The sequence below is a fragment of the Symsagittifera roscoffensis genome, chromosome 9, assembly GCF_963678635.1.
Source record: "Symsagittifera roscoffensis chromosome 9, txSymRosc1.1, whole genome shotgun sequence".
Lineage (NCBI taxonomy): Eukaryota > Metazoa > Xenacoelomorpha > Acoela > Convolutidae > Symsagittifera > Symsagittifera roscoffensis.
The window spans coordinates 32,287,431-32,298,557 of NC_087070.1; the positions used below are offsets into that span (position 1 = coordinate 32,287,431).

Consider the following 11,127-nt stretch of genomic DNA (forward strand, 5'->3'; position numbering starts at 1 on the left):
GACAGAGATAATCGTCATAAAAACAACTGGTAGCCTTATCTCTAGAAGGAAGAGACAGAATCCTGCGGTCCTCAGAGAGTATCTTCAACTGCACGAGTCAAGTGAATTGGAGTTGAAGTCACTACGGGTGGTGCTGTCCCATCGAGACCATCTGCCAGGCATCTTCTCAAGGATACGGGCCCAGACCAAGAAACCATCGCAGGGACGCCGCAGGGCAAAGGCGCGGAGAGCGGAGGTGTTGGCTGGCGACCTCCAGTCGGAACAGAACGACCAATAGAGGGTAAGATTTTGTTGTGGCTGTTTTTTCTTTGCTGAGTGCCACATGAGTTTAAGTGCTTGTGGCCTACAAAGAACAAATGACCGCAATTTAGCTGCCACCACCACTCCTTAGAATGGTCCTGAAAAGAAAACTCACTTGGAAACTTGTATTAGATTATTTAAAACATTTTAATAAATTTAATAGCAGTTTCCTGAGAACTAAATTTCTGAGAAAAAGTCTCGATAACGACATTATACCAAATTTTTTACGGTTTCGCGTGCCTGATAACGGTGTTTTTTCGGATCAAGTGGTGCACAGCTTCCAACTGAGACTCTTAATATCTGAGCTAAGCCAGGCAAATGCCAGATTATATATCTGAGCTAAGCCAGGTTATATTCCTGTAAGGAAAACAGACATAGTACAAAAAAAAACTTTTTTTCTCAATTTGTACAGAGTTATATTACCACTTTTGGTTCATAATGTCAGTAGTGTTTGAGTTAAAATGGCAATGATTGTAGCTGCCAGCTCCCTTTATCACAGCCTGAAAGATCTTGAGCAAGAGGAGCGGAGAGAGACGCAGCAGAAGGTCTACGCAGTCCCCGGCCTTTCTTTGAACCCCAATACCTTGAACAGCGGCAAGGATTTACGAGTGTTATTGGAACTGCAACCTCTGGCCAGTAAGCAGAATATTATCTGGCACGACGTGCTGAACAACAGCATATCCTCACATCGCACGAACAACTATACGCCCTGCCCACTTGACGAACTACTGGCGTATTTACAATCAAAGCGACGACAAATTAGTGGCATTGTCTACTGCAGGAGAACCGGCACTCCCGATATTTTTGAGGATCTGCGGAAGACAGAGATAATCGTCATAAAAACAACTGGTAGCCTTATCTCTAGAAGGAAGAGACAGAATCCTGCGGTCCTCAGAGAGTATCTTCAACTGCACGAGTCAAGTGAATTGGAGTTGAAGTCACTACGGGTGGTGCTGTCCCATCGAGACCATCTGCCAGGCATCTTCTCAAGGATACGGGCCCAGACCAAGAAACCATCGCAGGGACGCCGCAGGGCAAAGGCGCGGAGAGCGGAGGTGTTGGCTGGCGACCTCCAGTCGGAACAGAACGACCAATAGAGGGTAAGATTTTGTTGTGGCTGTTTTTTCTTTGCTGAGTGCCTCATGAGTTTAAGTGCTCGTGGCCTACAAAGAACAAATGACCGCAATTTTGCTGCCACCACCACTCCTTAGAATGGTCCTGAAAAGAAAACTCGCTTGGAAACTTGTATTAGATTATTTAAAACATTTTAATAAATTTAATAGCAGTTTCCTGAGAATTAAATTTCTGAGAAAATGTCTCGATAACGACATTATACCAAATTTTTTGCCAAATTCGCGTGCCTGATAACGGTGTTTTTTCGGATCAAGTGGTGCACAGCTTCCAACTGAGACTCTTAATATCTGAGCTAAGCCAGGCAAATGCGGATAGGGCCAAGGCATCGGGTAACCTAGTAAAAGCAAGGGAGGTAGTGAGAAGGGGTATAGATGAGAAGTGGTGGCCTTCGGTAATATTCTATCTGAACCGGCAAGCAAGGTGTAGTTTCAATAACCTGATAAGCCGACACAAGAGAAAGCTTGAAAAACTTTCGGAAAGACACGATAGACCATTAAAAACTTGGATGAAAAGGCAGTTAGAATTTTAGATGAAGTGGTTTTGCCGTTTTGGGTGCGGGAAGTCTTAAGTTTTGGACCAAAACATCCGGTACGAGACAAATTCAATGAAATTCACTTCCTTGCTGACATTGATAGTTTTTTGTCTGAACTGAAGTTAAATAGAATAACCGGAGAAAAATTATGTGAGACTGAAGCAGCTGCAAAGAGAATTGCTAAGAATGTGAAACAGACCCCCTCTGACAAAAATGTTGAAAAAGCCAGAAAATATTTGAAGGACAACGGTCTCCTGGCAGTGCCATTTGATAAGGGGTGGGTTTTTGTGTAATGAAAAAGGAGACATATGAGAAAAAACTGAACGACTTATTACAGGCAGAACAATTTAGTGAGAGGAAGAATCTGACAGACAGCGTGATTATGAAAATTGAAAAAGACATAAACAAAGAATTACTCGCCCTGAAAAAGAAGGACGAGATTAACTAAGCGATGTATAATAGATTGAGATCAATGGGAGCGCAGCCGGCTAGACTGTATGGATTAGCAAAAAAACACAAACAAGGCAAACCACTTCGTCCCGTCCTTTCTTTACCTGGTAGCTCATATGACAACCTAAATAAAACATTGGCAAAGTACTTTGATGAAATTGAGGGGGAAAACATAGAAACGAACACTCAAATGGCCAGGAGATCTTGGAGAAAACTGAGTTGAACTCTGACGAGAGTATAATCTCCCTTGATGTAAAGAGTTTATACACTAATGTCCCGCTCAAGGAAGCGGTTGAAATAGCCCTGAGGAGATTATATGAGCAAGTCAACCCTCCGAAAACATCTCGCAAGACTATGAAAAAACTACTGAGTTTGTCAGTGAGTAAGGTACATTTTAAATGCAATGGTTTGTGGTATGTACAAAAAGACAGTTTAGCAATGGACGCCTCCCTTGCAGTAATATTGGCTAATTTGTGGCTTAAAGAATACGAACCTGAATTAAGGAAAGAAGTACCAAAATTGACTGTGCTAAGTGAGGGTAACAAGGAAGTGTGCCCTAGATGTCAGAAAAAGGTGACATATCAGACAAAAGGAGTAGAATGCGAAGCTTGTTTGAATTGGTACCACTTAGGGTGTGGTAACATATTGGAATCCGAATACGCAGACATCGCTGAAACAGTATGGTATTGCATGACGTGCAAAAAACAACGGGAAGCAGATCGGACTGTGAATGGTGTTAAAGTTTTTCTAAGATATGTGGACGACATAGTTAGAACGGTCAAGGGCGATCCTGGGGTAGTTCTCGAGGCTGCCAATAAGTTGCATCCAAACTTGCAGTTCACCATAGAAGAACTCGATAGTAACGGTAATTTGGCCTTTTTGGACTTAAATGTCAATGTGGATTAAGCCAAAAGGGTCACATGTGGTTAGTACCAAAAACCCACTGATACCGGCACAATTCTAAATTTCAGAGGCTGCGCACCTTTGCAGTGCAAAAAAAAACGTTATTGAAGGGACGGTTCATAGGGTTTTCAGAAGTACCTCAGCATTTTGACCAGGCATTGGAAAAAAAATCGGAAACTATGGATTGAAAATCAATATCCAAAAAATTGGTCTGACAGGGTAGTGTTTGAAACTCTTAACAAGATCATTGAGGGAAATAAAAATTTAGAGGTGAAGGCATCAGAACCGAGAAATGACAAATGGTTGAAAAACTCACCACCCCTTCTTACAATGCAATATCGAGGCAACCTATCTCAACTGTTAGCTGCAAAGGTTCGGCTATTATCCGGGGCACAGATAACTTTTACAACAAGAAAATTGAAAACATGCATTCCATCCCTCAAAACTTCCTTTGCTCGTGAACTGAGATCCAAAGTGGTGTACAAGCTTACATTTAGTGGATGTAACTCCACCTATGTCGGTCAGACAGTCCGACATTTAGCCACGAGGGTCAATGAACACCGCAAAGAGGACTCCCCAGTAGGACAACACTTGTTAGAATGTAATAAGGAGGTAGGCGGTAATGAGATTATAGACCAAACAGCCAACACTCATAAGCTACTGACACTAGAGGCTTTGCATATTTGGAGGGAGAGACCGAAGATCAACACACGCGATGAATTCAGGAGCCGGGAATTAACACTAAAATTATAGTCTATGTATAACATGGCTAAAATTTAAAAAACTGACATGTCAGAATCAAAAATGTGCCCAAATCGAAATTTTATAACAAGAAAGAACAAAAAACTAAAAACTCAGAAATTTACAGGAAAATGTTATTCATGATTACGTAATTATATTATGTAATTACAGTTGTTCAAATCTGATTGGTTAAAAAGTTTTAGAGCCTTTTTAGACACGTTTCTCATTTTTCAGATCTTTGATCGTTTTGTAAATATTGTAAAAAAAAATTTTAATCCTGATGATGCACAGAATATGCGAAAACGTTTGAATTAACATTTTAAATTTCTTAAAAACGATAGTAATATAACAAATAAGTAGTAGCCCTGTTTTTAGGAGTGACCTCGTGATCTGGGGATACTGAGACCCAGTCATGAGGTCACTCTTTTGCATGTAACTAAGTTAGTCTGCGCGTTCTGGCCGATTGCCCAAAAACAATAATAATTTTGTCGCCCCGATGTTAAAGGAGCACTCATAGAACTGGCTTTGGTAGAGACGGTTCAAAGCATATGAAGCTGTGTTTAGACGCTAGCCAGTCGTTTCATGACCTAGCTTCATTTTCCGTCGATATGTACTTCCGGGCGAATGTTACATAAATTTAACAAAACAGTGAAGGACAACGACTCAACTGCTATAGGATGTGAAAAGTGCAGCGCGTGGTTCCATGGGCAATGTGTTGGATTGTCTCCTGATGATGTAGCTACAATGGGCAAAATTCGAGGATGCTTCTGGCTGTGCTCTGGCTGCCTTGAGGGGAACATCTTCACATCCCAAGCTAAGTTTGAACTGATTATTCAAAGACAAGAAAGCTTAATCGAAATTACAAAAAGCATTAAAGAAACTGTTGAAAATGTTGATCCAACCAAGACAACATCATCGAATGTACCGGTTAATAGTCGTATTAATAACAGTCACCGGGCCAACACATGTGAAAACGAGATAATCATCGACGGGGTCTGCGAAGACAACGGACAGTTTACATCCAATATAGAGGCCGAAGAAGCCAAAGTGGCCGAAATTTTTGATCATATAGGCGAAGAAAATCTCAGTATCTGCCAAATGTATAGACTTGGTAAAGCTAATCCCCAACAACGAAGACCGCGTCCTTTACTTGTTCGTCTGTCATCCGAATGGAATGCTAGAAAATGCCTGGCAAAATCTTACAAACTGAAGAATTTCAAAGAAAAGATTTTCATATCGAAGTCCCTGAACCAAGAAGAACAGATTCTGAAACGTAAAATCTTCAAGAAACGGTACGACATGATTAACAATGAAAAAGTTCCACGCGATGAGCTAAAAATTCGTGGTCTGACCCTCGAACGAAATGGTATCAAGATCAATCTTGACTGACTACAATCAAAGTTATGCCTTATCAACGCACAAAGTCTCTTGAGCATAAATCAGCGTCTGAAGTTAATCAATTTTCTTTCTTTACATTCTCCTGATATCGTGTTCATTACTGAAACATGGCTTAAACCAGAAGTTACTGATCCCGAAATTTTTCCTATGAATTCTCCCTATTCGGTTATTGCTCGAAAAGACCGCACTTCTGGAGAACACGGAGGTGTTCTCATTGCTACAAAAAGGAGTTTTGCTCTAAATTATTCAACTCTATCATACGATGCAGATTACTGCATCGGACTTTCAATATATTCGGGTGCAGTTAATCATATTTTCCTCCTTATTTACAACCCCCCCGCTTCGTCGCAGTTTCGGATACCTGCCAAAATGCTTACTGATTCAATACGTTATTTTAACTCCAAATTGATTAATGGTTCTAGTTCGTACACAATCTTAGGTGACCTAAATCTGCCGGATATCTGTTGGGCATCTTCTGATGTGGCTGTGATTACTCGAAACTGTTCCTAGAGGTTATTGAGGATCATAGCTTAATGCCCCTTATATATGAACCCACACATCGCTCAGGCAACACTCTTGATATCATTTTAACTTCGCACACAGAATTGTTCACTGCATTTGTAAATGAAGTGCTTTACTCAGACCATTTTCCTTTATTTGCTTTTTTTACCATTCCTGAAGCAGCGCCTACTGTGAGTGGGAATTTTATGAAAACCTCTCTATCTAAATCATCTTTTTCTCATTCGATCTTCAATACTAACATCAGCCCTTGCTTTACCAAACTCATTGTGGAACAAAACTCATGTTATTCCATATCCACCACTAATGATTATGTAGATAGCTGGTACGCTCAGATCAATCATGCAATTCTTTCATCATGCGCTCAGAAAACTAAAAGACGCCAGCAACTTCCCTATTATTATTCGTCGCATACAGTTCATTTACTGAATAAGCATCATTCCATATCTAAACGGACAGCCAACACAAATCATTTAGCTTCGATCCAACAAGACCTTAACAATTCAATCGAATTGGATAAAACTTGTCTCCTTGAATCTTTAAGACCAAATTCTACCCGTGATTGCTTTAAATACCTTCGATCTTTTACCAGAAGGAAACTACCAAACCAAATGCACTGGATGAATAGAAAAGCATCCACTTCTATTGAAATAGCCATTCTTTTGAACGATTACTTCTGTTCAGTGTTTCTAGAAAAGCATGAAATTCAAATCTTACAACCCGAAAAACCCACCATTTTTCTATCCGATCTCCATGTCAACCTTAAAAAGGTCGAGAAAGCTCTCAAATTTGCTAAAACTTCTTGTATTACCAACGACCGCCTCCCAACCTTTATTCTTAACTACTGCAGTGAATTAATATCTCCTCTAGTCGTGCAGCTCTTTGTCAAGGTTTTGGAAACTAAAACGTGGCCAGAACTTTGGAAATGTGCGTTTATTACGCCAGTTCTTAAATCTAGTAATCCCGAAAATGTTGAAAATTATCGCCCGATTAGCATATTGCCTCAATTATCGATTGTTCTGGAGAGAATGATCTTCGATTTCATTTATCCTAAAATTCGGGCTAAAGTTACACCTGCTCAACATGGTTTTATGACCAAGCGATCGACTGTTACTCAGCTTCTTGAATACCTAGATCAGATTTATAACGACGTCGAGGCAAAAAGCGAATGTCTTTCTGTGTACTTCGATTTTCGCAAGGCTTTTGATCAAGTTCCTCATCATATACTTATTTTGAAACTTGGTAATTTAGGCTTTGACGTTAGCTTTCTTGAACTTTTTGCTTCCTATCTCACAAACCGCACGCAAAATGTCTTAATTAACAATGAAGCATCTCCAAAAGGCCATGTAACAAGTGGTGTTCCGCAAGGAAGTGTACTCGGCCCTTTACTATTTATACTCTTCATTAATGACATGCCAGCTGTCTTGAAAACCTCTAAATGTTTTCTGTTTGCTGATGACAGCAAACTCTATTCAAAATATGACCTTTCCTTAGTTCAAATAGACATTGATCTATTTATCAATTGGACGCTTGAAAACGAAATGACATTTAATTCTGATAAATGCAAAGTTATTTGTTTTAACTCAACTTCCCCCAAATCTACACTTTGCCTTAATGATTACCCAATTCCGTCAGTTTCATCTATCAAAGATCTCGGAGTAACGATATCTAGTGATTTAAAGTGGGACATCCACATTAAAACCAAACTGGTTGCAGTTAACAAAGCTTTCCATTTCTTGAAACGTTCAATCCCTTATGGAGTATCCATGAGAACCAAATTCAAATATTACCAGCTATGTATTGTGAGTATTTTATTATTATATTTTATATTTTTTATTATTTTATTGTGAGTATAGTCAGGTCTGGTTTCCATCTTTAACATATCGCCGCAAACTAGAATTATTTAACAGAAAATGTTTGAAATGGGTAACGGGAGTCAACGACTATACAGAACAACTTAGAAAAACGAATTCCTTGCCAATTTCCTTCACTATAGCTTTACATGATATGTGTTTTCTTAATCGAGTCCTGACTGATCAATTTGATTTCAACCTTTACAGATACATAAATTTTACCTTTGCAGCCAAAGACCTTCGCAATAGCTCACGCCCTAAGCTTTCAACAACCCAGAATTGTCGACTCTTCTTTACAGAGCAATTTTTCTTCTATCGCGTCTGTCGGTATGCCAACATGATTTCAGCAAACAACATAGCCGACATTTTCTCATCGCCTGAAATTTTCAAAGCAAAATTGAAAATCTATCTGAAAAATAGAATTGATATGTTCAACTTAAACAACTCTTGTTCAATGCTACTTTGTTGCCATTGCATAAATTGCCGTTCGTGATGTCTTGTGTACATAATCATACCATTTCTTTTGTTTGATGCCTTTATATTTTAAAGGGAATAAATTCTTTTAGTAGTAGTAGTAGTAGTTTAATTATCTGATTAATGTGTTTAAATGCGCATTTTAAGGTATTTCGAAGGTTTGGAAAGTTAATTTGAATTCATGAAACAATAGAAATTAGCATTGGGAAATATAGATTGATTTCATTTGTATATTTCCCTTTTCATTTTTTGGCGTTTAGGTTTTTGACGAATCAGATTCAGTATCAATTCCTCCAGATTCAGTTTTTTATTTAGTTTTTTCATTGGCAGAGTATGAAGTTAAGTTATCCAGATGTAATTTGCACCCCACAACTATTAAATATTTTTGTGTTTTATAGACGCGATATGATCAGAATTTTACTTAAAATCTTGTTTATAGCGGGAGTTATCGGTGGTCACCAGATTGAGCTGAATGATCCCGTTAAATCATTAGATTCCTTGGAGATGGTTGTAATGCACTCAGTGACTAAATCTTATATTTTTCCAATGCCGGTCACCTTCAATTTCGTTAGCCAGAAAATGCCAAATGATAAAGAAGGCGAATCTGCGGAGAATGTAGCAGTGGTGGTAGACATCTACGAAAAGTCGGTTTCAATATGGGCGCAAGTAAGTTCGGGTTTTCACACCTATGATCTATCATTATGTACGGTGAAGTGCTGAACGGGCTGATAGATAAATAGATAATTGTTTTTTTTTTTAAAATAATGCATATTAGTTGTAGTGTAAAATAGGTTTAAGGCTTAATCGTTCGGAATAAATTTATTGGCATTTTTTCTTAGGGATAAATGGGCGTCTACCTACGTTTTGTCGGCTTAGTGGGCGCTCGGTAAATTCTGAAAGCCTATTTTATTCGGGTGTTAGTGTTTCTCCTATGTTTTTGAAATCACCTTTTTCTTTGTTTCCAGTTTTTTATTCAGTTAGTGCTGTTGTGAGGAGGGACGGTTGAAGTAAATACTTTTAATGACAATGCATTAAATGATGACTTGACTTAATTCCTGCAATATTGTTTATTGATGTATTTATATAGTGCTGGTATGGGCCCTATCCAGCTTGTGCACGACCGTACCTAAACGGAAGGGCCCCTTTTATAATTTACTTTTTTTATTTAACCACTTTCTTCTGTTTTGTTTCTGTCCTATTTTATCGCTAGCTTGCAATGCTTTACTTTCATTGTATCGCAAATGATGCCTTGCTTTGCTTCGCCTTTATGGGATTTTTCTAAGCAAGGTATTCCGTACATAATGCTTTTTTATTTTCAATGACCTAGCTTTAAGGAGTTTGACACTTAATTTTTCTCGTGGGAGGGAGGCTCGTTGACATTTTTTAAAGATTTTCATAGATTAAAAGATGCAATAAACAAGGTCAGTTTAATGTGTATGTTTTTCTTGGGATTTTTGTTGTTCTTGTAGCTTAAGCTTTTCTGTTGTAGAATTGCTCTGGAAGTGATATTCAAGAAGCTGTAGAAAGAGGCACAAAAATGCTGAACTTCAGTAGAGTTGAAGCTGTGAAGCAAATAGCAGCCGATCTTCACTGTCTGCTGAACTACCAAACCCTTCAGACTTCTACAATTGTTCTAGAAAGCTTCAGATTTGCATGGAGTCCAGTTCTAGCTATTATTGGAATTGTGTCTTCAGCTGGCTTGCTTTTTGCACAACATGTAATTGTGGCGATCGCGAGTTTGCCTAACTGTGGAGATGTGGATGCGTCGAAGAGCCAATTTCTCCAATCGATCGTCGCCAAATATCCGATGATCAAACCTCTCCTGAGCCTTTTGCTGTTTTCAGCAGCCTCAATTTACTACTCTGCTCTAATAGCCTTAGCGTTCTGCTTCTTTCTTTTTCTATTCCAAAGAATTCAAAGTCACATCTGCGCGAAAAGAGAACATGGAAACGAAACTCGGCGAAAGAAGTCGTCGCCTAGAAAGACTCACGAAATGCTTCACGAGGAAAGCAGCAGCGAGTCTGTGTCGTCGGCCGTTGCCAATGGCACCAGTAGAAGCTCGAGAACTCGAAGAACGGCATCGTCTAGCCACACGCAAAGAAAGTTTTGAAATAGCGAACGAAAACAAACATATTCATAGTTCATTTCTGTCCGCATTTGTACATTTACATTCCTTGTGTTTGCAAAAAATTGTCTTGTGAATTATAAGTTGTATGATAATCAAAATTCTGTGTTTTTCAAACAAGTCTTTATAAGTCCACTTAAAATGGTTTTTAAATAAGACAAACAATATTGAAAGTTTCTGCTAAAATATTAGTTTTCCCCTATCTTGAGACACATTGATTTTACTATAGCAGACCTCAGCATGAAACTTTAAGTGTTTAATTATATTGTTGCTTGCTAGTACAAAATTATACTGTTAGCTTCATTTTTAATACACTGCTTTTTTCAGCGTCAATTGAACGAAGTTTCGTAAAAGGAAAAAGAATTAAGGTTTACAGTCAATATTTTTTGGCTGTTTGTTGGCTTTTGATTTGTTTTCTAAGTTCACTTCAAGGTTTTTGCTAAATGGTAGTTCTCCAATGAAAAAAGGTGATTGACTATTAGTTGTTAAATAGTAAATTTTAGTTTTTAGAATTCTTGGCGGAATACTAGACTTACCTATGGATGCAGTTTTAGGTTAGTTTGAACCAACAAGAGTCAATCATTTAAGATATCGATTTTCAAAAAGTGTCAAAAAGATAGTTTGTTTTCTGCTTCCCGAAATGTTTTCTGCTTCCTTGAGGTAACAAAGACTTTTCCAACTGTCTGTTGACTAAGTTA

General features: G+C 38.5%; 1 protein-coding gene across 1 annotated transcript in view; it reads right to left on the minus strand.

The window, feature by feature from the left end:
- The window catches only part of LOC134854647 (uncharacterized), a 350,978-nt gene that overhangs the window by 82,917 nt on the left and 256,934 nt on the right, over positions 1-11,127 (minus strand). The gene's annotated exons all lie outside the window — the stretch shown is intronic.